Consider the following 26,365-nt stretch of genomic DNA (forward strand, 5'->3'; position numbering starts at 1 on the left):
AAATAAGGGAAAGTGCTGGATAGTAATCCAGAATAAATTACTATTCTAACTCCAAATCTAATACAAATTAGGGAAAGTGCTGGATAGAAAACCATAATAAATTACTATTCTAACTCCAAATCCAATAACACTAAGGTAAAGTGCTGGATAGTAAACCATAATAAATTACTATTCTAACTCCAAACCCAATTAAAATCAGGGAAAGTGGGGGGGCGTGGCTGGGCTAAATGGCCGATCGGAAGTAGACATCTTGGCTCCCGATCCATGCACTTATCCCAATGCGAATAAGGGTGGCTACATCAACCTAGGGACGCCGCAAACGGATTGTAACTGAATCGCAAGATGTAAGGCACCAGGTGCATAACTTGAGCACCGCAGAAATCACCCTGTTTGGCCTCGCACCGCCTCAGAGGAGGACGACAGTAAGGGCTAAGATTGAGGTGTGGGCTCGGATGCGGCAGGAGACCTTCCGGATTTCCTCTTGACTGGACAGACGCAGGCTCCTGCATATGAAGAGCAGAGGCGGGTTTGAGGTGAGAGGAGGCTTGGGGTCCTGCCTCAGAGGAGGATGACAGTAAGGGCTGAGATGGAGGCGTGGGCTCGGATGCGGCGGGAAACCTTCCGGATTTCCTCTTGACTGGACAGACGCAGGCTCCTGCATATGAAGAGCAGAGGCGGGTTTGAGGTGAGAGGAGGCTTGGGGTCAATTACCGTGGCGAGTGTGGCTGTTTTTCTTGGCTGGGCCTCACATCCACCGTGCCTGACTTTAATACGGCGGCCGCACTATACTAAATGGCGGAGATCCCGGGCACTCGTGACTTTTAACACGGGACCACCCACCTCTCCTTCCTTCATTTCAATTTCCAATACTGGGCACAGTGACTAGACCACAGAAGACGCTGCAGAGCTGGCGCCCACACGTGAATGCCCTGGGCAACAGCGACGCTGAGTTCCACAACCCCCCAGTGCTGACTTGCTGGCACACCTCCCCCATTCACACCTCCCCCATTCATAGAGATCATCAAAGCAATGCGATCCAGCGCCTACAAGCCCACGCCTACGACAAGTAACAGCACCTGGAGGCCACAGTCTATTTCCTCATTTCCTCACTGCCCTCACTGAAGCAATCTCATACCTGACTTTGTCTGGATGGATGAAGGGAAAATTAAGGCCTCTTCGCCTCCAGGGGCACTAACTCCCGCCTGACGGGCCAGCTCCGAAGTGGCGATAGCGGCTACTACCGAGCAATGGGCATTTGATCAGATTAATTCCTGGAAAGAGGCCATCATTACCCACACAGTGCGGAGTCTTGCAGCCCAGAGCTCAACACTAGTCTATCACCTCATGCAGCACCCCGAGCAGAAATCTGCGCATTCGTACTATTCTTGTCATTCGCACACGATTCTGGTGGTCTGATCCATATGCTGCCTAATAGGAGGATGAGCAAGACGCCCAACAAGGTTTCAGACTTCTTGTCGACTACTGAAAAATGATAAATGCTACGAGGAGACACAGGGGCGGCAGCAAGGGCTCTCACAAAGGCGGAACTCCTAACCATGTTCAAAGACTTCAAATCTGAACTACACAATGACATCAGTCAAGACATCAAATCGTCCATGGGGCAACTGCGGTCGGACTTGTCAGAACGCTTGACATCCCTGCAACTAGATGTGGACTCGGTGGGTACTGGGGTCCTTGACCTCGAGACACAGAACCAGGAACGAGAACAACTCTCCAAAGAGCTGCTGGATGATGTACGAACACTCAAGGAACAGCTGCACTAGTCACAGGCAGAGGACCTTGAAAACAGAGCGCGACGAGAAAACATATGAGTCCGGGACTTAGAGGAAGGTGTGGAAGGGCCTGATCTGCAGGTCTTCATGGCGGACGTCTTCTCAGAGGTCCTGGCCCCACAGTCTCTTAAAATAAAACTGGATAGAGTTCATCGAGTGGGGTCCTTACAACATGGTGAGAAGAAAAGACCCCGCGACATCCTGGCAAGATTCCATTCTTACAGAGCCAAGGAGGCAGTTCTCCAGGTGGCGAGGATGAAAGACCCCATCTCATTTCAAGGCCACTCCTGCACCATCTACTAGGATGTGGCACCGTCTACCTTGGCCCGGAGACAACTGCTCCGACCCATCACCACTAAGTAACGGGATGACAAGATCAAGTATAGGTGGACATACCAATTTGGGCTTAGTTTTGAGTTCCAAAATAAACGACGCAACATTACTGGCCTGTAGGAAGGCTTAGATCTGCTGGGCCTCCCCTCTGAGGAGGACGGCCCCTCCCAAGGTAAACTTGGAGAACCTAACCGAGGATCCACGTCAATTTCAGCATGGTCTGTGGGGACACGCAGGGGACGCCGATGATTCCCTCAGGGCTGCAACGTGAGATTGAATTTCACAGTTTCTGCTGAACTGTCTCTGTGACCGACGTCTTCAGCAGCGTTCAGTGGGAATCGGCAGGGACCTGCTTATACCAGGTACACTCCTCCTCTGCTCCCATTGCTGTCTCTATGCACAATCCTCCGGTTACCATTACGATCAGTGATGCTCCCTCCTTTATAATGTACCACAGGTTTGAAAATCGAGGGTATAATCGCCTCTAGATATGTTATTATTCGGGCTGGTGTTGAATGTTCTACTCACCATTGCCAATATCTTACCAGTGTTATTCTCCTAGGTATCGACCTGTATTACGGTTCGCTTCTGAGCCGCACACATATGTTTTAGTTTGAATACACCACCGGACGGGCGTGGATGGGGTCCTCGGACCTGTTGTCCCCCCTGGTCCTTGCAGGGCCATCTTAACCCTACAGGGGGACCACATTGTAGTGTTTTTATATTGTTTAATTGTTCATAGGGTAGGATTGAAAGGGATGTCATTGCGGCTTTTTAACAATTGATTTTGAGGGTTTTTCTGATAAATTGACGGGCAGGAGAGGCGGGTTCTGGCACTGTAAACCCACTGGAGGACAGACTAGGATCGGAATTGTGATGGGGTCTCCAGGACTCCAGGAGATCTGTAGTTCTTTTCCTACGACATGATGCCGATTACCGTTGGAACTTGGAACATCAAGGAACTTAACTCCCCCAAAAAGTGCCACAAAGTGTGGAAATACATTATTGATCATCACCTCAACATATTAGCTTTACAACAGACACACCTAGCCAGGGCCGAAGACATGCACCTCAGACATAAACACTTTCCACTAATTTTTAGGTCCTAGGCTCACACGAAACACAGTGGGGTGGCAATCATGTTTCACTCTTCCATACAATTCCAGCCACAGGGAGTACAGAGTGATAAGGATGGGTGATGGGTTCTGATCAAAGGACGCTTGAGAGGGAAACTCTGCACTGTCACAGCGGTTTATGCCCCAAATACTGGTCAGACGGTTTTCTTACACATGTTATCGGGGAAATTACCAGACTTTGTAGAGGGCCCACTAATCATTATGGGTGACTTCAACTTGATATGGGAGAAGGAACTGGACAGTACGCACTCAAAACGCTCAGATAGGGGCTCCTTCACTACGGACACACAGCAACGCATACACGACATGGGCCTCCTAGACACTTGGCCCACGTTTTATCCGCAGACCTGAGACTACACATTCTATTCACATGTCCATCGTACATACTCTCTGCTCAACTACATCTTTATTAGCCAGTCCTTGTAGGGTTCCCTACAGGATGCCAAGATGTTCCCTCTTTCAGTATCAGATAATAGCCTACTCACTATCAGTCTAACTTGGAGTGGGAATGCTCTGACTACCCCCAGGTGGTACATTCCACGTTTGCTAGCCCGGGACAAGGAGTCCTGTACCATACTAGGAGAAACTATTACTGAATTCTTTGCTATCAACAGGCATCAGGATACATCAGAATATACCAAATGGGACACACTTAAGGCTGTTGTTAGAGGGGAATGTATCACCCTTAATGCGGCACTAAACAGGCAGCATGCTAGTGAAAGGCAGCTATTGGAAACTGAGCTATCTTCTCTTGAACGCACCCATAAATTAAACCCCACAAGGCAAATGCTACGCAACTTAACAGCGCTTCGAGGTAAACTGCGAGTTTTTATAACAATAGGGCAGAGTTCACGCTTCTTAAATTACGACACCTCTCATATACTCAGGGTAACAAAATCAGCAAACATCTTTCTAGGAAGCCCAAGGAGAAGCGAGAGAGGGAATACGTAAGTGGCATTCGGGGACCTTCAGGGGAAACTACACATAAGGATGAGGACAAAGCTGAGATCTTTGGTTCCTTTTATGCAAACCTGTACTCTGGGAAGACCCTAGACTCGGACGCCCAGCAGGACTACCTTCAGTCATTGCTCATACCCCAGGTATCTGCAGAATGGAATGACCTAATCACCGACCCTATCACTGTAGACAATGTTACTGCCGCCATGAAAACCTTAAACCCCACAAAGCTCCCGGACAGGATGGCTATACCGCCCTCTTCTGTAAGACATTCACCCCTGACGTTAGTTCCCACCTTGCACATCTTTTTAACAGGATGGCCGAGGATGGCGTGACCTCTGGCACCGTGTCCAAAGCCATGATCTTGATAATACCTAAACTGGGAAAGGACCCCCAGCACTGCCCCTCATATAGGCCGATTGCCCTACTAAATCTTGACGCAAAACTCTACTTCTCAATTATAGCCAAACTACTAAATGACCTCATGCCCGACCTCATCCATCCGGACCAGTCGGGATTTATCAAAGGACGCCAAACACAAAATAACACTCGCTGAATTATACACCTGATAGAAAAAGGCTAACAGATGCCAAATGCCTGCAGTTTTAGTAGGGTTGGATGCTGAGAAAGCCTTCGACAGGGTTGATTGGATATTTTTATTCCACACACTTACAGCATTTGGATTTTCACCTACATTTCTTAACATGCTTAGGGCTAACTATCTCCTCCCTGCTCTAAAAGTGTAGTTAACAGGGTACAATCATCTCCCTTTGTCCACTCTAGAGGCAGCTGCCAGGGATGTCACCTCTCACCCTTACTTTTTGCTCTCAGCATAGAACCATTAGCAATATCGATCAGGGCCAACCCGGGAATCCAGGGATTACCATTCACAGGGGAGTCCCATAAAATCTCCTTGTTTGCGGACAATGTCCTTATGTCCGTCTCTGAGCCTGCTACATCCCTCCCACACCTGCAATCTGAACTGGAACGTTTTGAAGCAGTGGTAGGGTTTTAAATACATTTAGACAAATGGTATATACTCAATATTACCCTCCCTCCAACAGAAGTTCACAGACTTCAATCCCTTACACCTTTACCTTGGGCCACTTCTTCTATTCAGTATCTGAGGGTTCAGCTAACGCCAAAAATTGAGGTGCTCTACGCTGCCAATTTCCCCCCTATCATTACACGCATTCAAGTAGAACTCACGAAATGGAAACCTCTCTTTCTATCCTGCGTTAAAATGACTCTTCTTCCTAAGCTCTTCTATCTATATCAGGCCCTGCGCATGGAGATGGAGGGTGACTTCTTTCGAAAAGTGAAGACTATGATATTGCGCTTTATGTGGCAAGGGGGAGCGCTCGCTTCTCCTATTCCATACTGCGCCACTCTCACAAAGAAGGGAGGGTTGGACTGCCAGACATTCACTTATATTACAAAGCGGCACAGTTGCGAGTCTTTGTGGAATGGTCGAAAGAGGAATCCGACAAACACTGGTTAGATATGGACAGCAGAGTGACAGGGAGGACTGTTTGGAATCTGGTTTGGCGCCCCGGAAAGGACAGACCTAAGAATACATACATTAGCACTCCCACATGCACCACCTTAAGAGTATGGGAATCAGCTACGGGAGATGATAGGTGGACTTCATTCCCCTCACCATTTACTCCACTTCTTTTCAACCCAGCATTCCCCCCGGCCTTACATAGGGGACCCTTTGATGCCTGGAGGAGAGGAGGTGGCCTAGCCTTGACGCATTTATTGCATTATTTTGCCCCCCTCACTTTTGACAAGTGCCAACGGGACTATGAAGTAGGAAACACAAAAATATATCATTATACTCAATTGATGCATTGGGCCGTTACTCCTCAGGTAAGCTACCCGGCCCATCACACAAGTCGAAGCCTTCCTCACCAAGACTACTTCTATGAAAGGGTGATTTAATTATTATATACCTTCCTACTTAAAACCACACTTTCCCGGTGTCCACGATATATGTCCATGTGGGAAGGTTTGATACAACGCTCTATTTCAGATGAGGAATGGTCGCATTTGTGGTCTGACATTACACGATTCAACCACTCCTCGGAGCTCAGAGAGGCACACCTGAAGACCATGATGGACTGGTACCTGCACCCATCCAAACTTAAGCAGATCTTCCCCACCACCTCTGATAGATGCTGGAGAGGGTGCGGGCTACTAGGGGACTTTCAACACATATGGGGGGACTTCCCGACTATCCGTTCCTTCTGGTAAGAAATTCTGGCACATATAAAAGACATGTTGGGTTACCACATTCCCACCACCATGGCAGGTATCATTTGGGGCCCCGTGATGCCTCCCTGGAGCACTAGACCCCAGTTGAAAAAATTATTATGGGGCTTTGTATTGGAGCAGCTAAGATCACCCTGGCAGCCACCTGGAAGAGGAAGGAGGCGCCGGCTATCTCCTTCTGGCACTCTCGCCTTTGGCGACTGCTCAGTCTAGAACGCATGTCTGACATCTTCAGGGACAATTACAAGAACTTTGAATTTAAATGGGCCCCCCTTGTTACCTTTCTTTCAGAAGGACTTCCATCGGCTGTTTGTCCTTCCACCATTTGAACCCTGCATCTATTTTAATTTTGATTGGAACTCTAGTGTCATACGACTCATTTACTATGCAAATGTTGCCGTCACCACGGGAAGGATGGAGGGTGGGTACAGGGAAGGGTTTATTTTGTTTTTTCTTCGTATTTAAGTTATCGCATGTTTGGGAAATGTTTACATATGATTTATGTCCATCATGTGTAACACTTTCGGGTTGGAAGGCCTAAGGAAGTTGCCGCTGCAGGAAGAAGAAGTAACATCTGTAGAACTGCTTGCTCATATTTTGCGCTTGATAGACTTTGCTCCAAACTACATTATTGCCAGAGACTGTAACTTTAATTTGAGCGAATCACTGAGCAAGGAGTTTGTTTTGCATTGGGCACTGCACCCTGACCACCAATTATCCTTTGTTGAATTATACTGCTCCCCTGCGAGGGATGCTGTGGTGGTATTCTCTCAGATTATATGTTGAAAATTTCAATAGAAATACCTTTGGAAAAAAAAATCAGGGAAAGTGCTGGATAGTAAACCATAATAAATTACTATTCTAAAAACAAATCCATATAAACTATAATATTTGATTTACACTATTTCATATACAGTATTTTTATATATATATCCTTAAAAAATACATATAATGAATTAATGCACAATTTCTTTCTACATTGAAATAGAAAATAAATAAAACAACAAATATAAAAACATCGAGTAATACATTTTATAAATCAAATGTAACAAAATTTAAATCTTTTATATTAAACTATTTCATCAAAAATTACATAAATTCCCATCAACTAAAATATTTTTAAATGTTAAAAAAAGATGTAAATAATATAAAAAAATAATATTTATATGAATTTACAATAAACCTTTAATAAGTATCTGTAAACAAAATAACATTAATATATTTTTAGTTATAAGAAATTTTTATTTTCATATATTTCATATTTAAATGTGTACAATTCAAATATATTATTAATTAATTACCAAATTTTTCCTAAATTATTTTATTTAAATTTATAATTCAAAATTTTGAAATAATTATACAAATTTTACTCATTTGATTTGATCTTTTAATATCAAAATTCATTTTCAATTGAAATAAATAATTTAGAAAATTAAAAATGTCCAATTTAAAATTTCTTATTTCTAAATTCAAATTCATATTTTTCTAATTTATATTCATTATGAAAATGTTGACACAACATTTTTAAATTACTACCCACTCTTGTCCCCTAAAAACACAACATCCCGCTCCTAAAATATATAGAAATGTAAACAATGTAATTAAATTCAGACACCATTTTTAAATTACTACCCACCCTTATCCCCTATAAACCCAATATCCCGCTCCTAAAATATTTACAAAGTTTGAAATTTAACAAAAAAGACATTTACATTTTTAAATTACTACCCACCCTTATCTCCTATAAAATAAACATCCTGCTCCTAAAAATGTATATAGAAAATATAAAAAATTATATTTTCACATTTATTCTTTACATAAAAACATTAAAAAATTGGAAAATATAACATAAAATATATATTACACAACTAAATAAAAGTCCCATAATAAACATAATATCGATGTAAATTATCTACATCGATATTTTTTGCATCTATATTTTTTCAATGATATTTAACACTGTCGATATTTTGACACAACCAACTAATCGATATTTTTAACATAGATATTAATTACATCGACATTTAAACCAAACAATATTCTTACCTCAATATTTATGTATGTTGACATTTCACCATTGATATTCTTGCTCTGCACCATATATTGAGGCGCGGTTTCAGTGTATGCCTTAGTATTGGACTTATAGTCATGTCACTCTGATGTTTCAGAGTAATTAATCTTTTAACCATAGAGATAGGCCTTCCTTCCATTTCAACTCTATTCACCTTTTTCTTTATTTTCCAAAGGGTTGATTTAATATGAGTTTTGTAAAGTGCTAACACAGATCCTGAGATATCTCTGTGTGAAGAAAAAGGGAAACACAGTAAACACAGTTAGGATGTAGAGAAGAGCCACATTTTTAAATGCTTGCAGAAACTCCAGAGAGAAGGTGCAGGTTTTATTTCCGCATGAAGCTAATTCCTGTTTTGAGTCGTACAAACCAAAAAGCTTCTGTAATGTAAAACATGTAATGTAAAACAGCTTTTTTATAGCGCATTCTATCACTCCAAGGAGCATCTTGGTGCTCAATACCAGCCCAGAATGGAAAGGGTGGTTAGCTGGAGCAATTCCCAGGAACTTATATCCTTTACAGTAAAGCTCTACAGTCAGCATCGGAAAGCGTGAAGATCCAGGTATTCAAGGCTTTCCTGAAGAGGGATTCTGATGAAATTTGCCGTAGCGAAGGAGGCAATTTATTCCATGCTCTGGAGCCCAGCACAGCAATGGATTTTCCACGTTTGGTGGCAAGTCTGAATTTTGGAACAACTAACAGATTCTGGTGAGAGGATCCCAGACTCCGAGTGGTGAGGTGGCGTTTGAAATTTTTAGAGAGATAACTGGGTCCTTGTGAGTGATAAGCTCTAAAAGTAATAATCAAGATTTTAAATAGGATGTGTTTATGGATGGGAAGCAAGTGAAGGGTGTGTAGTGTGGCTGAAGTGGATGATTTCCTGGGCCAACCAAGGACCAGGCGAGCGGTGGCATGCTGCACCATCTGCAGCCTGTGGAGCACAGACCTATTGGCTCCCGCATACAGGCTGTTGCAGTAGTCCAGTCTTGATGTGATAAGTGCCACCGCTATCATTTTCCTAGTTGACAGTGGGAGGAGGTCGAAGAATTTCCTGAGCATTCTGATGATATAGAAGCATGTGCTGGCCACCCCAGTAGCTTGTTGCTTGAATGACAATGCGTCATCAAACTTGACACCCAGGTTGAGGGCAGAAGAGATGGTATTTGGGGGAGCTTCAGCATCTTCAGGCCACCACTGCTTAGGGGAGAACGGATTTTGAGGACCAAACGGTAAGATTTCTGTTTTCCCATAATTGCATTTGAGATGGTTGGTCTTCATCCATTCAAATGTGGCAGTCAGGCATTTTTTAAGGTTTTCTTCAGCTCCGGGCAGCTCCCTGTCGAGTACCAGGATAAGCTGCGTATCGTCAGCGTATGATATAGTAATGATATGATAAGAAGAAATGGGCTCGATCAGGGGTACCATATAAAGATTGAAAAGTACAGGGCTCAAGCTGGAGCCCTGAGGTACCCCTGTGCTGATGGATTTTTCTTCGGAGTTGAATTCGCCCAACACCGTGACTTGCCGTCTTAGGCTAAGGAAGTTTTTAAACCAGCACTACACCTCCTATCCCTGAGCTGAGTAGACGGTCAATCAAAATGGTGTGTGAGACCGTATCGAAGGCCGCCGATAGATAGAGTAATATCAAGACGGCCTTCTTCCCTTGGTCCATAGCGGTACGCAGGGATTCAGCAGAGAACAGGAGGGCAGTTTCGGTCGAGTGCTTGGACCTGAAACCAGATTGATTAGTATGCAGGATGTTATTGTCTTCCAAGAATGTTGTGAGTTGTTTGTTGACAAATGATTCGGTCAATTTAAACAGCACAGGCAGCAGTGAGATAGGACGTAAGTTGGAGATAATCATGGGGTCAGATAGAGGTTTTTTCTGGAGAGGTTTGACAGCGGCTAATTTCCAGTCAGGTGGGATCTCGGCAGTCGCAAGTGATGAGTTAATAATACTATTAACAATAGGATTTACCTCATTGACCAAGGCTCTTAAAAACATGGGAGGACAAGGATCTAACGGTGATCTTGATTTGCTGGACAAAATGGCCTGATGTGATTCCTCTAAAGAAATGGGTGTGAAAACGTTGAGATGGGGATTGTTAGGGTCATTCTCTCTATTTGATTCCATCCTTTCGTTGTCGAGGGAGGTCAGGATTGGTGGAGGGAAGTCCTTGACAATATCTTGAATTTTATTTTCAAAATAATCAGCGATGGAGTTGCAAAGGGGTAGAGAGGGGGGGATTTTTTGTGCAAGTGCTCTAGGATTAGTAAAGCTATTGACAATCCGGAATATTTCTTTTTGTCCGTTTCCAGAGGAGGCAATAGCCTCTAGGAAGTGAGCTTTTTTTGCTAGTTTAATTGAGGTATGATACTGCCTACGTGCTGCTTTATAGATCCTACAGGCGTCTTCCTCATAATTTCTGCACCATCTGCGCTCTAATGATCTTACTCTACTTAATTCAGATTTCAGGGTGGGGGAAAACCAAGGGGCGCTCCTTTTCTTTTTGGTGCCACCTGGAATTTTCACATTCATCAGGTCTGACAGCTTACTTAAAGCTGTGATCCATTCACAGAAATACTGTTTGTCTGTCGTAGTATGGCCGGATAATATGGGTTTGGTCTCTGTTACATTCTTTAGAAGATCTGGTTGGGCAAGTACTTTTTTCCAATCAGGTTTGTTACATCCCACAGTTCTTTTATTTGTTTTTCCTTGGACATTATAATTCGAATTTGATATCAGGTCGAAGGGAATGAATTTGTGGTCTGACCAGGTTTGGACCAATGGGGATTTAATAGTCAGAATATTGAAGTTTGATACAATCCAGTATGTGGCCTGCTCTATGTGTGGGTTCTTGAGTCAGCAGGGTTAGATCGAGGACATTAATTATTTCCATGAAGCACATTACTCCTGGGTCTTTAGGGGAGTCTAGGTGGAGATTGAGATCCCCTAGTAGTGTAAAATGGGCAAATCTGAGCGTAAGATCGCTCAGTACGTCCCCAATGCTCTCCAGGAAGTCTTGGGGTTGTCCCGAGGGGCGATATACTAGGGCACCAGAAAACGTCAAGGAGTCATGGATGTTTAAGCAGAAGGCCATGGCCTCTGCCCCCTTGATGTCTGCCAGTTCATGGGTGGTACATGTTATGGTGTCACGGTGGATAATAGCCAAACCCCCTCCGCGATTTTCCTGATCATACTTAGCACAAAGAAGGATGCAGCAATTACCTTGTTAACATGATCTTTATGTGTGAGTTTGTCACCTCTCAGGGTTCCCACATTTCTGGGCATGCCTTACATATACTTAATGAGATTAGGAGCACACAGTGAGGTGAGCGCGATCAGGAGAATGCTGTTTACCGATTAACAGAAGGTGAGGCGCTAAATCACTTACAGCCTGATTCATGTAGCTAAATTGCACTCGCAAAGGGCCAGATTCTCAGAATCTGGCCCTTTGCGAGCGCAATTTTTGCATTTGGTATTCATGATACCAAATGCAAAAATCGCTATTTAAGAATTCGCATATTTGCGTGGAATGGCATTTAAGGAATCTCTAATAGAGATTCCTTAAATGCTATTCATGACACACAACAAAATAGCGATATTGGACTTTTGGGGCCGCTATTTACCGACAGGTCAGACCTGTCGGTAAATAGCAAAAACTCAGAAAAATGCTTTTAAAAGCATTTTTCAAAGTTGCATGTAGCACACACACATGTCCTTTGGACATGTGTGTGCGCAACACCTGTCCAAAAGTGCATTTTAGGGGTGCTACAGGGCGTCCTTTGGACACCCCTGTCACCCTTAAAATCGCTATCTCAGTTGCGAGTAGCAAATTGCTACTCGCAAATCCCCATTCATTCCAATGGGCCTCTTGGCCCATAGGAATGAATGGGGAGTATTTGCGAGTAGCAAATTGCTACTCGCAAATAAAGAACATGTAGGAATCGCTATTTAAGTAGCAATTCCTACATGAATGCCGTTTTGCGTGTCCTCAATAGCGAATCGCTATGATTCGCTATTAGGGACACGCAAAACGGCCCGTACAAGAATCAGGCTGAATGTGATAATTGGCAATGGTATGTGCGATTATAAGTTGAGATTTACAAACAATTCTTTTGTGGGTGTTTTCTCCACTAGACTGCAATATGGAAGCACTTTTGTTCTTCATTTTGAAAAGGTGCAGTATAGAAATTAAGGAGGGTGTTTTTTCCTATTTTGTCAACAGCATTTGCAACAATACTATCAAGAAATAGTGATTTTTATATGTGCATTAGCATGATTTGTGGAGACCGTGATCTTGCAATTTCAGTAACCAGGACTGGTGCACATTCTGCACAGCAGTTCACACTGCTGTGTAATATGTTGAAGAAACATTGAAAAAAGCAGGCGAAACCTATTGGATTTGCCAATGCTTGTTTAATTGTATGGTTCCGTTGAAAGAGCGCCTAGACCTGTATATTATCAGTCATACGCCACGGTTTCTGCAAATTATTACTTGTATGCTCATTCTTGAATTTTGTTATGTAAAGTATTTTGTCTAAAAGCATATAATAAATTAAACAAGTAAATAAATAAATAGTTTGATATTGTTTGGCTGTGCCGTTATGTAACTTTTAGGGAGACACAACACACACTCTTTACACGAGAGCATTGGCTTGCTGGTGAAGACATGTTATCAAAAGTCAGCCAAAGTTTGCCTTACAGAAAATTACATTTGTCTTTGCAGTACTGTACTGTTTGTGGATGGAGTAATTTAGGAAAACTGTTGTTTTCTTGAGTGGACCTTACCATACTTGTTATGCTTCTGTGTTTTCGGACATTCACACAGTGCTTTCAGTCAGTGTAGCCCAGGTGCATTTTCCACATTTTCTAGCGTCAGAATTAAAGGATGAAGCAATTTGATTGATGGAGCAATTTTCATCGAATTGGAGAACACCCACTCATTCCAACAATGTTGTAATTCAATATGTAGTAATTTTGTAAGCAAAATTACTTATATCATGTGTCAGCAGAATATCTGGGCCCACTCTCTGCGGGCTGCCTGCATGACCACCTCACTTTATCTTATCCAACAATCCATTACCATTGTAGGTGAGGAGCCGCAGGGACCCAGCCCCCTGTTTATCTCATCTGCAATGGAAACCACAGAGTATGATAAGGGAAGCACAAAGGTGTTGAGTCAGTGCATGAATCATGGGTGTAACTATGAGCACCACCAGTGAGGTATAAACAGAAAATCATCATGAAGAAATTCCTAACACTAACCCCCCATACTGAAAGCACCTGTCGAAATGCCAAAACCGGGGTGATGCCAACTGGGCACACAGGAGAACCCTACCATCTCCTGAATGTTGGACATTGCTTCCCTGAATATAACAACCCCCCCATAAAATAGGCCCCGGCAACCCCCAGCCAATCTGAAAGAGCTACCCTCACAATGAACATACATACTGTAAGGGAATCACATGTTAACCAACAAATTGTCAAAGTTAAGACTGAAGGGTAGAAAGTCTGTGAATTGAAAAGACTAGAAAAGAGGTGATGCCGGGTCTGATGGCTCAGTGGACTAATGCGCCTATTGCAGGGGCCTCTGTTCAATCTCATGGTCACAGGTTCAAATCCTGGATGATCCACTCAGCCTTTATATCTCTCTGATGTTGATAAAATGAGTACCATTCAGTTGGGTAGCAATAAACATCTGTTATTCAGTGCCATGGTGCCTACAAGTGATCTTGTGCTTTACAGATACATGTTACGTTATGTTATGTAATGTTATGGTCTTTTGGGAGGTCCAATCAGGACTGGTAGGCTCATCCGGGCTCAGCAGCAGACTAATTAGTCAATGGAACATCATCATTGGAGGCAATTCTGTGACCATGGACTTCAGTCTACACCCGGCCACGGGAGCCCCATCCATGCCGGGCACGCGACATTTGGCTGCATTCTCCCCGTATCTACGGAAGCTTCATGGTCCAAGGTAGAGTCATATTTGTTCCACGTGGCATTCCCCTTCAGATAAGGCCTTTCTCCCAGGCAGCCTTTGGCACATCAAAGAACAGGGGCTTGCTCCCAAACAACACCTCCAGTTGAGTGGGAAAAAGCAGCATGTACCGAACTCCCAGGGCTCTCAACTTCTGCTTGATGCCTTGAAATAAATGGCACTATTTATGCACTTTGAGGGTATAGTCAGGAAACATCATCAACCATGATGATTTTCAGTGCAGTGGTTCTCTCTCACTGGTAAGCCCTCAGAATGTTATGGTGGTCTACATATTTCAATATAAAGGTAATTTTGTACCCTGGTACAATGAAAAAAGCAGTCAGGTTCGACCCTTCCATACCCTCCAAAATCCCCACCACCTGAATGTTGTTCCACCTGGATAGGTCCTCAGCCTATTCTGCTTGTCCTACCAATAGGACCACTGTGCATACCAGAGCTTTCCACTCTGATTGGCAGACCTGTAAGAAATCCCTGATCAAATATCTGCACCTAATTGCCATGGCTCTATCCACTGTGTTGCTGAGATCTTGGCGAATAAGCAAGATGTTTGTCTGAAGTTTACCGGTTACCCCTCAGTTGAAGAAATAGCTGCTGAATGGCCTGCATGTAGGTAACAAGGCGTTATTTGTATTGGAAGGTTTTACACCTGTTGTTTAGCCAGAGCCTAAAATAACCGTCCACATGTGCTGATCATTTGTAATTTTTATAACTCTAAAAATGTAAAGATATAATGTTACAGGTTTTTTCAGTCAGTTAATCCGTGTTTTTATTTTGTATGCTCTTCCTGGAAAAGAGAAGAAAAGGAACTGTCCGGTTCCTAGGAAGCATGCGCCTTAAAATACAAATAAGCAACCTAGACTTTCAAGTGTGTTTTCAGAACTGGAGAATAATAGGCTTTTTACAGGCAGTTTTATAATGGGATAAGGATGTTTATTATTTCCATGATTTGAGTAGGTATTGCAGCTCTCCAACTGTTGGTTATGTTTACATTCTGTTTTGCAAAGAATTATTTATGACTGGCAGTAGAAGAACAATGCTATACGAACATGTGATACTAGAGGACATGCTCCTTTGGTTACGGTGAGAAGAGTGCTAATGGAAAGAGACTACTTTTGCAAAATGTAAATAAAATGGTCTGTTGCTGTTCTCTTGCTGCCATCAATTGATGTAGTACCTGGTAGCAATAGTTAGGAATATTAAACAAAAAAAACATAAAGTGAACATTCTGCTTCACAATCGAAAAAAACTGTTTTCAGTTTTCTCTAGGCCCATTCCCTTCCCCGATGGCCTCTCCCTTCTTGATCATCCTTCCTCTTATGGAGGCAGTAGCTCTGAAACAATTTTTTGTTTGGGGTTTCTGGCCATGGACATCAGCTCACTAAAAGTATTGGGACATATCAGGCCATAAAAGACAAAAATAACAACAATACACAACATATTGTTGCAGCAACATTAAAAGAGAATTTCCACAATTTGAACATCAGACGAGCAAAATTCATTAAAACAACAAAATATCTCAATCAGTAAATATCAATGTCCAAACTCTGCGAGCTCTTGCAAATATACAAAAGCATGAAGAATCAACACTAAGGGGTATATTCACAAGAACGTGTGATAACTACCACAAGAGTAGCGTAACGCAACTTTCAACATCGCAGTCCATTGCGGGAAAACAACCCGGTGACAACGTGGAATTCACAACCCAGGGGTAGTATGCGATAGTCTGCTGAAACCTCGGACAATTTCCGTGATACAACCACAGCGATGGAGAAACTGGCCAACACTTTAGCACCATGGAGGCTGCCGGAGCAGGCGCAGAGGACGAGCGCAACCCCTGAAGCACCCCGGTTCAGTCCGCAGGTCAACGGGATCAGTGTCACGGAGGTGATGCAACACCATCAACAACTGTTCGTCACCTCCAATGTGCCATTGGGCACCAACAATGGAATATGGCGGTACATTTTGGACAAGGTTAATGCCGTCGGGGAGCACAAGAGGACAATGGATGAGGTCAAGAGGAGATTGAATGACATCAAGCGGCGGACCAAGGAGAAACTCTCCACCAACCGGAAGGCAGCAATGCAGACTGGAAGTGGGGGCCCAGCGCCACAGCTCGAGCTGGATGACATGGAGGAGCTGGTGTCAACAGTCATCAGTGTGGAGACTGTGGCCGGAGTCGGAGGATCGGACACAACACTACCGCAATAGGGTGAGTGACCACCAGGTACTCGGGGGACGGGTGGAGAGGGCCACAATGACACAAATGCACAATCAAGCCCAGCACAGTGCAAACCCACAATGACTCTGGGTTCTCGCCCAGATCTACAGACTGTCACAATGTACAATGCCTTGCTGTCTGAACGTCAACATGTACTATGCGACTACATACACGGCAACACTTTGTAATACACCATCTCCCCTTCACATCGCAGGGGCACCGCCAACACCTCCTGCAGAGCAGTCCCTGCCACTCTTCACTGATGACGAGGAGGATAACCCACCATCAACACCCAAGCCATCCAAGACATCATGGATCTCATCAGCAACTCACATCCAGGATCAGGGCAGGCCAACTGCATCAAGGAGACCCCACCCACTACCCAAAGCACCCAGCAGGAGGCACCCACAGCCCGGCACCTCCCCACGACTCCCAGGAACAACACATGGTGGTCCAATGCCGTGTGCTGGAGGTCCAGAAGGACACCGCAGAGCAGGTGCGGTTGTACTTTGGCAACATTGCAACCAAACTTGACGCTATCCTGGGGTGTGTAGCCCCGCTCCATGGTCTCCAACGAGCCCTGAACAACATCGCTGGAGTCATGACCAAGGGAGAAGAACATCTTTCTGCTCAGAGTGGCTCCAGCGATAACAGCTGTGAGCTGGCACACATGCGTAGCTCATGGAGGACAGGGTGCGGATGGAGGTGGAAATGTAGCAGGGATCTACCATGCCCTGCATATCCTCATCATGGCATTTCTTACCAAAAGGCATGGCGATGTTGAATGCTGCTGCACCCCACACCATCCACATCTCCGCCTCCTGGTGTGGCTATGCCTCCCTGTACGGCAGACCTAACTACTCCCGCACCTGAGGTGTCTGTGCCACACAGGGTGGCAGACATTCCACCCCCGGCACCTGAGGTGTCTGTGCCACACAGTGTGGCAGAAAGACCACCTCCGGCACCTGAGGTGACAGTGTCACACAGTGTGGCGGAAAGACCACCTCCTGCACCTGAAGTGGCAGTGCCATACAGTGCCACAGCCGGTAGAGCAACCCCCCCCCAGGTTTGGCAGGGCAATTTTCCGGGGCGAAGATGTAGATGGGCTTGTGATCAGAACGGCTCAATAGCATACATTTCCGCCACCTGACCTGTTCCTGGTTGGTCCTGCACGTGGCCTCATGACCTTCCACTGACCCCCGATTCACTCAGATGCACTCACCTTGGAGAGTGACATGGACCGCCACATCCAGTTTGATGACCATTGACATGGCGACCAGACTGCGGAATGCACCCCTCCTCTTCTGCAGTACTTGTCTTCCACGGATGGACTCTGGCTGGCCCTCCAAGGGTACAGATAGTGTAGTGTATTCGGTACTGCCCAGTACCGCTCCAGTTGCAGAAAAGCACTGGATTTGCAATAAACATCCAGTGACACAGTGCTGTGTCATGTATTTCCTCAATCATGTATGTATGTGTGGATGAATGTAGGGACAGTGATTTCCCTTGCGTCAATGATGCACATCCTGTGGGATGACAGTCAGAAGAGGTAACATGGCAATTTGTGTCAGGGATCCCGTGGACACCACAAGAGGGACACACGCAGCAGCCACTTTCTAGTCCGGACATGGACTGAACCCCGCCCAGTACCCACGAGTCATTTTCTCATGCTTGGCCCTGTTTCGCCGTAGGGCAGGCCAGACCACTGCGCTCTCGCTCCCAGGAGGGGCCTCGCTGCTACCTGTCACAGGCGTACTCACTGGTGTTGTGCAGGTCACTGGTCTAGTTGTCAGCTTGTCACAGCCACTCCCTGAGGGAAGATTTGCACACACACCACACCTACCCGACACAGGCGTCACAGGCCATGTGACCCCGCAAATATAAGGGTTCAAGGATGTAACATACCCCCTACCGGTGGTGACTGGATGGCAGACCTGAGGCCTTGCGGCTGGCACAGGACTACCACCACATGGCGCAAACTGGGTTCGCACAGGGTTTGTGGCAGTCCCTGCGGAGCAACCTGCACAGGGACCCAGCCACGGTAGGCTGACTGGGGTTGGACAGGGTTCGTAGCAGTTGTTGTGGAGCGGCCTGCACAGGGACCCCACCACGGTACACTGACTGGGGTTGGAGAGGGCTTGTGGCAGATGCTGCGGAGCTCCCTGCACAGGCACCCCGCCACCATACGCTGACTGGGGTTGGACAGGGTTTGTGGCAGATTCTACATTGCAGCTGGCACAGGCACCTCACCACGGGATGGTGACTTAGGGTACACTGAGTCATTGGCACCTTGAGCTACTGAGCGGGTATGCCACCTGCGATGATGGCCCATCCTGTAAGTCTGGACTTACCAGGATTTGTGTGCCTTGCTGGACCACAGTCAAGGCCGCGCCAGAGTCCGGCACGGGCCTACCTCAACATTGCCCCGCTTCCGGGGTCACAGAGTTAGTGGCACCCATTGGGCTGAGCGGCTGTGCAGGCTATGATGTTCCTGGGTGTCCTTGATCATACCATGCCATGGTGTAATAAGGTCCCAGCACCAGACGTGTTACCTGGTGGCCAGCACAGTGTAGATGCATGGCGCATAAGGTGTCATGTCTGCGGGCCCCTGACTTGTGGCTTGCAGCGGCACGTGGTGGGACCTGCAGTCTACACGCCAGTGGCGGAAGGTGATCGGTGAAGCCTGTGTGTGCATGGGCGGGCATGCTCCGATTGGCGGCAGGGGGGCTGGGATGCTTCTGGCTAGTTGTGCAGGGGGGGGCGGGTGATGTTGTCTTGTGCAAGTGTGTGTACTGTGCCAGTCATGTCTCTGGACTCTGTTTCAGTTGATGGCTCTGTCTCAGATGTGTGACCTGGTGTGCAGCTCTAAGTACTGGCAAGTGGTTGGAGACACCTCCAGTGGCAGCAGGTGAGTGGTGTGGCCTGGGTGCGCAGGGTAGGGTCTCTCTCTCTCCCCCTCTCTTCTTCTCTCTCTCTCTCTCTCTCTCTTCTTCTCTCTCTCTCTCGTCTTCTCTCTCTCTTCTTATCTCTCTCTCTTGCTCTCTCCTTCTCTCTCTCTTTACTTCTTCCTCTCTCTCTCTCTCTTTCTCTCTCTCTCTGTATCTCTCTATCTCCTTCACTCTCTCTCTGTCCTTTGATGTGTGCAGAACACTCCTTCTCATTATGTTTTTGTCTTGCAAGCTGGACAGATGGACAGAAAGCAGAAGAAATCAAAACATTCCCCCCCAGTCATGGATGATGGATTTAACCAAGATCTCTTGACTGGGGGTGAATGCTTTGATTTGTTCTGCATTCCGTCCATCAATTGTGTGTCTTTTGCTTTCTCGCCCTACGTGAGCTAGGTATGCCCAGATGTGAGTCCTAGCCTCACTCAATCAATCAATCAATCAGGAAATGTGTATAGTGCGCTACTCACCCGGAGGATCTCAAGGCGCTTGGGGGGGGTCCGCTACTGTTCAAACAGCCAGGTCTTGAGTTGCTTCCTGAAGGAGAGGTGATCTTGGGTCAGACGGAGGTGGATTGGGAGGGAGTTCCAAGTCTTGGCTCCCAGGTAGGAGAAGGATCTTCCTCCCATGGTGGCTTATCGGATGCGTGGAACTGCGGCAAGGGCGTGGCTGGCGGGTGGGAGTGTAGAAGGTCAGGCGGTTGTTCAGGTAGGTAGGCCCAGGTCGTGGAGGGCCTTGTGTGCGTGGGTGAGGAGTCGGAACGTGATTCTCTTGCTGACGGGGAGCCAGTGCAGGTCTCTCAGGTGTCCGGAGATGTGACTGTGTCGGGGGATGTCAAGGATGAGTCGTGCGGAGGCGTTCTGGATGCGTTGGAGTCTTTTCTGTAGTTTGGCTGTGGTTCCGGTGTAGAGGGTGTTTCCGTAGTCCAGCCGGCTGGTGACGAGTGCCTGGGTGACCATCTTCCTGGTTTCGGTGGGGATCCATCGGAAGATCTTTCGAAACCTGCGTAGGATGTTGAAACATGATGATGACACGGCGTAGACTTGTCTGGTTATCGAGATGGAGGAGACCAAGATGAAGTCCAGGTTGCGTGCGTGGTCCGTTGGCTTGGGTGCGTTGCCCAGGGCAGGGGGCCAGCAGGAGTCGTCCCAGGCAGAGGGTGATGATCCAAGGATGAGGACTTCCGTCTTGTCTGAGTTCATCTTCAGGCAGCTGTTCATCATCCACTCGGCTACGTCTTTCATCCCTTCGTGTAGGTTGGTTCTGGCGGTGGCTGGGTCATTGGTGAAGGAGAGGATCAGCTGGGTGTCGTCGGCGTAGGAGATGATGTTGAGGTTGTGTTGGCGTGCGATGGCTGCGAGGGGACTCATGTAAACGTTGAAGAGGGTGGAGCTGAGTGATGATCCTTGTGGTACTTCGGTGGCCTCGGATCTGAATGGGGGGAGGCAGACTCTCTGGGTTCTTCCGGCGAGGAATGAGATGATCCACTCTAGTGCCTTGTCTTGGATTCCGATGTTGCTGAGGCGTTGCACAAGGGTGCGGTGGCAGACAGTGTTGAACGCTGCGGAGAGGTCCAGGAGGATGAGGGCCGCTGTTTCCCCGTTGTCGAGCAGGGCTCGGATGTCGTCAGTGGCTGCGATGAGGGCGGTCTCGGTGCTGTGGTTGGCTCGGAAGCCGGACTGCGAGTGGTCGAGGGATCCGTTTGTCTCGAGGAAGGCGGCAAGCTGTCTGTTGACGGTCTTCTCAATGACTTTGACAGGAAAAGGGAGGAGCAAGATGGGACAGTAATTCTTGAGGTTGGTGGGGTCTGCTGATGGTTTCTTCAGGAGGGCGCTGAGTTCGGCATGTTTCCAGCTCTCCGGGAAGGTGGCAGTGTTGAAGGAGCAGTTGATGATGTTCCGGAGTTGGGGTGCGATGACGGAGTCAGCCTTGTTGAAAATGTGGTGGGGGCATGGGTCAGTTGGTGATCCGGAGTGGATGGTGTTCATCGTGTGGATGGTGTCTTCGGTGCTGACCGGGGTCCAGGCGTGGAGGGTGGTGGTGGGGGGCGTCGGTTCGGTGGTTGGGTGCGTGGTCTGTGCGCCGAAGCTGTTGTGTATGTCGGCGATCTTGCTGTGGAAGAATGAGGCGAGTGAGTCGCAGAGGTCTTGCGTGGGAGTGATGTCGTTGTTTCTGGTGCTGGGGTTGGAGAGCTCTTTGACAAGGCTGAAGAGTTCCCTGCTGTTGTGTGCGTTGTTGTCTAGTCGTTCATTGAATGATGTCTTCTTGGTGGTGTGGATCAGCTGGTGGTAATTGCGGGAGGCATGCTTGAGGGCGGCCATGTTGTCTGTGGTCGGGTCTTGGCGCCAGGCTTTCTCGAGGGTGCGGCAGTTTTTCTTGGAGTTCCTGAGGTTGTCGTTGAACCAGGAGGCTTTCTTGCTGCCGGGCCTGCTGGGATGAGTTTTCAGAGGTGCGAGGTCGTCAGCGCAGTTAGTGATCCACTGTGCGAGGTTGTTGGCTGCTTGGTTGGGGTCCGTAAAGCTGGCGGGAGGGTTCTGGCTCAGTGAAGTGGTGAGCTGATCTGTGGTGATCTTGTTCCAGCTTCTGCGAGGAACCTGTTGCGGGAGGTGGTGAGTCGTGGTTCTTCTGAAGCTGAAGTGGATGCAGCTGTGGTTTGCCCAGTGGAGTCTGGTGGCGTGGCTGAAGGAGATGTACTTGCTGGAGGAGAAGACTGGTCAAGCGTGTGTCCGGCGTAGTAGGTGGGGGTGTTCACCAGTTGCTTGAGTCCGAGGTTGGCGAGGTTGTCCAGCAGGGTGGTGGTGTTGTTGTCATTTTTTGTTCTCCAGGTGGAAGTTGAGGTCCCCTAGGAGGATGTAGTCAGAGGATGTGAGGGCGTGTGGGCTGATGAAGTCTGCGATGTCTTCGCTGAATTGTGTGTGAGGTCCTGGGGGTCTGTAGATGAGGGTGCCTCTGAGTGTGGTCTTGGGGTCGGTGTGTATCTGGAAGTGAAGATGTTCAGCGGCTGTGAGGGTGTCGTCGGAGTTGGTCGTGATGTGGATGGTGTTCTTGTGCACGATGGTGATGCCTCCTCCTGTCTGGTTGACGCGGTCCCTCCGGGTGATCTTGTATCCGTCCGGGATGGGGATGGCGATGTCTGGCGCTGAGGAGGCGTTCATCCATGTTTCTGTGAGGAAGGCGACGTCTGGAGATGTGGTGTCGAGCAGGTTCCAGAGTTCCACGGTGTGTCTGTGGACGGAGCGGGCATTCAGCAGGATGCACTTCAGGTGGTTGCTGCTGGTGCTTAGCTTGGCGGGCGCGGTGCAGCTCCGGATGCAGGAGTATTTGCAGGATTGGCAGGTGAAGGGTCCGTGGCTGCGTCTTGGGGTGGCTCCGTAGCAGCCGGGGATCCGGCCGGTGTTGAGTGCGTTGAGTGTGGCGGCGTCGTAGGTCCGGCGGGCGGAATGGCATCTGCGGGGGCCAGGGGTTCTGGCACTGGGCGCGGTCTAGGCGCGGACGGGTGTAGACCGGCTTGCCTTTGGCGTGCCTTCGGCGCACAATCGGCGCACCCGCTGCGCTTCCGTGCGGTGACCTCCATAAATGGCGAAGTGGGAGGGAGGAGCAGCTGGGAGGTGGGAGCGGGGTGTCCAATGGGCGGGTTACAGACAGAAAAAAGGGGGCGGGCCGCAGGGGAGCAGCGGCGGGGAGCGGGGATGTGGAAAAGCAGTGGGAAAGGACACTGGGACGGTGAGAATTCAAGGGCACAGACGGCACAAAAATACCATCCTCAGGGGCACAGGCACAGTAGGCACAACGAAATACAAAGTCAGGGGCACAGACAGGCAAACATCTTGCAGAACGACAATCCAGGCACATGGCTGTGCGAGGCAGCAGCGGGGGGGGTCAAGGGTCCCGGCACTCACGGAGGGAGCAGCGTGGTGTGTGGAGCGACCGGCCCTGCAGGCAGGGGCAAAGGTCACAGCTCACCACCGCACGGCGACCTCCATAAATCACTGTGCCACTGGAATCAAAGTATCCTGGCTGAAGAGGGGTGAAACTCCGAAACCAGTCCTAGGATGCTTGTTTATGGTCCAGGGAAGACCTGGCTTGGCAGTTCAGTCTGGACTGTTCCCATGAAGCACAGGGTCAAATCTGATTTGTATATGGCCAGGTCTAAACTGGGGTGGCATGGTGAGCAAAAGAATTATGGATTTAACCCATATTTCTTGACTGGGGGGAATGTTTTGATTTGTCCTGCATTCCATCCATCAATTGTGTGTCTTTTGCTTAATCGCCCTAAGTGTGCCAGGTGTGCCCAGACGTGGGTCCTGGGCTCACTGTGCCAAAGGAATCAAGCTATCCTGGCTGAAGATGGATGAAATCCCGAAATAGGTCCTAGGATGCTTTTTCCCAGTCCAAGGAGGACTCTGCTTGGCAGTTTGGGCTGGATAGTTCCCATGAGGCACAGGGTCAAGGCTGATTTGCATATGGCCAGCTCTAAACAGGGATGGTATGTTGAGCAAAAGAATGATGGATTTTTTTAAACCAGATCTCTTGACTGGGGATGAATGTTTTGATTTGTTCTGCATTCGGTCCATCAATTGTTTGTCTTTTTTTTCTTGCCCTAAGTTCGCCAGGTATGCCCAGACGTGGGTCCTGGGCTCAGTGTGCCACTGGAATCAAGCTATCTTTGCTGAAGTGGGGTAAAACACCAAAAACTGTCCTAGGATGCTTGTTTCCGGTCCAGGGAGGACCTGGCTTGGCAGTTCGGGCTGGACTGTTCCCATGAGACACAGGGTCAAGACTGATTTGCATATGGCCAGGTCTAAACTGGGTGTGGCATGGTGAGTAAAAGAATGATGGATTTAACCTAGATCTTTTGACTGGGGTGAATGTTTTGATTTGTTCTGCATTCTGTCCATTAATTGTGTGTCTTTTCCTTTCTCGCCCTGAGGGTGCCAGGTATGCCCAGACGTGGGTCCTGGGCTCACTGTGCCACTGGAATCAAGCTATCCTGGCTGAAGAGGGGTAAAACCCCAAAACCGGTCCTCGGATGCTTGTTTCTGGTCCAGGGAGGACCTAGCTTGGCATTTCAGGCTGGATTGTTCTCATGAGGCACAGGGGTTAAGACTAATTTGCATATGGCCAGGTCTAAACTGGGATGGCATGGTGAGCAAAAGAATGATGAATTTAACCCGGATCTCTTGAATGGGGGTGAGTGTTTTGATTTGTTCTGCATTCCGTCCATCAATTGTGTGTCTTTTGTCTTACAGACAGAGTCTTTGTGTTAAGTGATGCTCCTCACTGCAAAGTCATCTCCAGTTTGAAGTACCCACAACATGGGGGCAACAAGGTGTGAGCTTTAGGCACCTGGCTATTAACTGCCACCTTTAACAGTGATCAGGACAAGAGACAAAAGGATGGCCTTCTCTGAATGACCATTCACACTCTGAACAGAGACTGCAATCCCACTCTTCATCCCCACCATTTCCCAAATGTCAATGTTCTGGAGGACTAATTATCATCTCCTTGCAGGTAGAGGGCATACTTTCTAAAGGGAGTCTGTTAAACCTGGCACCATTGGCGTGGGTCTCCCTTCAATTTTCTGCTGTTGCCTCCTATGTTTTTGCTATGTTTTTGCTGGTCTAAATGCTTTGGGCACTTTGCCACTGCTATTCAGTGGCAAAGTGAAAGTGTTCCGCATTGTAAATTGTTGTAATGGATTAGTGACTCCATGATCGGCTATTTGATTTACTTGTCAGACCCTTGTACAATGCATCATTTGTGCCCAGGACCTGTAAATTAAATGCTACTGGTGGGCTTGCAGCACTGGTTATGCCACCCACAGAAGCAGCTTGTAAAGTGTGGTTCAGGCCTGCCATTGCAGAGATTGTGTGCAGTCTGGTACTGCCATGTCGACTTGGGAAGTGCATCGACTTGCCAGTCCCTAAACCTTCCCTTTTCTACATGTTAGTCACCCCTAGGGACAGGGTGCATTGTGTGTGAAAGGTAGGACATCCCCTGGTGTGTGTGGCATGTCCTGATAGTGAATTACAGCTAATTTAGTTTTTCACTTTTGCAAGGCTACCTGTCCCCATAGGCCAGAATGGTCAGATTGATTATAATATCTTACAATCCTACGTGACCCGGGGAACAAGGTAGAGGAGCAAGTTTAGTATGCCTTAACTCAGAATGTTTTTGTGTGGGTGAATTTTACATTATGTGTTTGAAAATACGCCTTTTGGAAAGTAGGTATTTTCTTGCCTAACCATCCAGTATGCCTCTGCTAGGTTTGTGTATTCCATGTCTGGTTTGTGTGTCAGGGGGCTGGAGAGGGGCCTTCGCTCCAGCAGTGTTATGAGTCAGGACTGGGCTTAATAGGACCTGGGTTGAATAGAGAGTAGGGGGATGAGATTTCCTTTCACTTGCCTGAGCCTACATAGAATAGAGAGCAGGGAGAGGAGATTTCTTTTCAGCTACCTGGGCCAGGTCTGCTTTCAACAATGCTGCCTCTACCTCCTGCCAGGAAGCTGCACCAGGGAGGACAGAACTGGGTTTGACTAGGTACAGATACTCTCTGCCTTCAGAGAACAAATGATTTAGTAGTATAAATATAGGAATCCAGACTCCAGAACTTTATATAACTTCTGGGAATCA

This window comes from Lissotriton vulgaris, chromosome 7 (genome assembly GCF_964263255.1).
Source record: "Lissotriton vulgaris chromosome 7, aLisVul1.2, whole genome shotgun sequence".
Lineage (NCBI taxonomy): Eukaryota > Metazoa > Chordata > Amphibia > Caudata > Salamandridae > Lissotriton > Lissotriton vulgaris.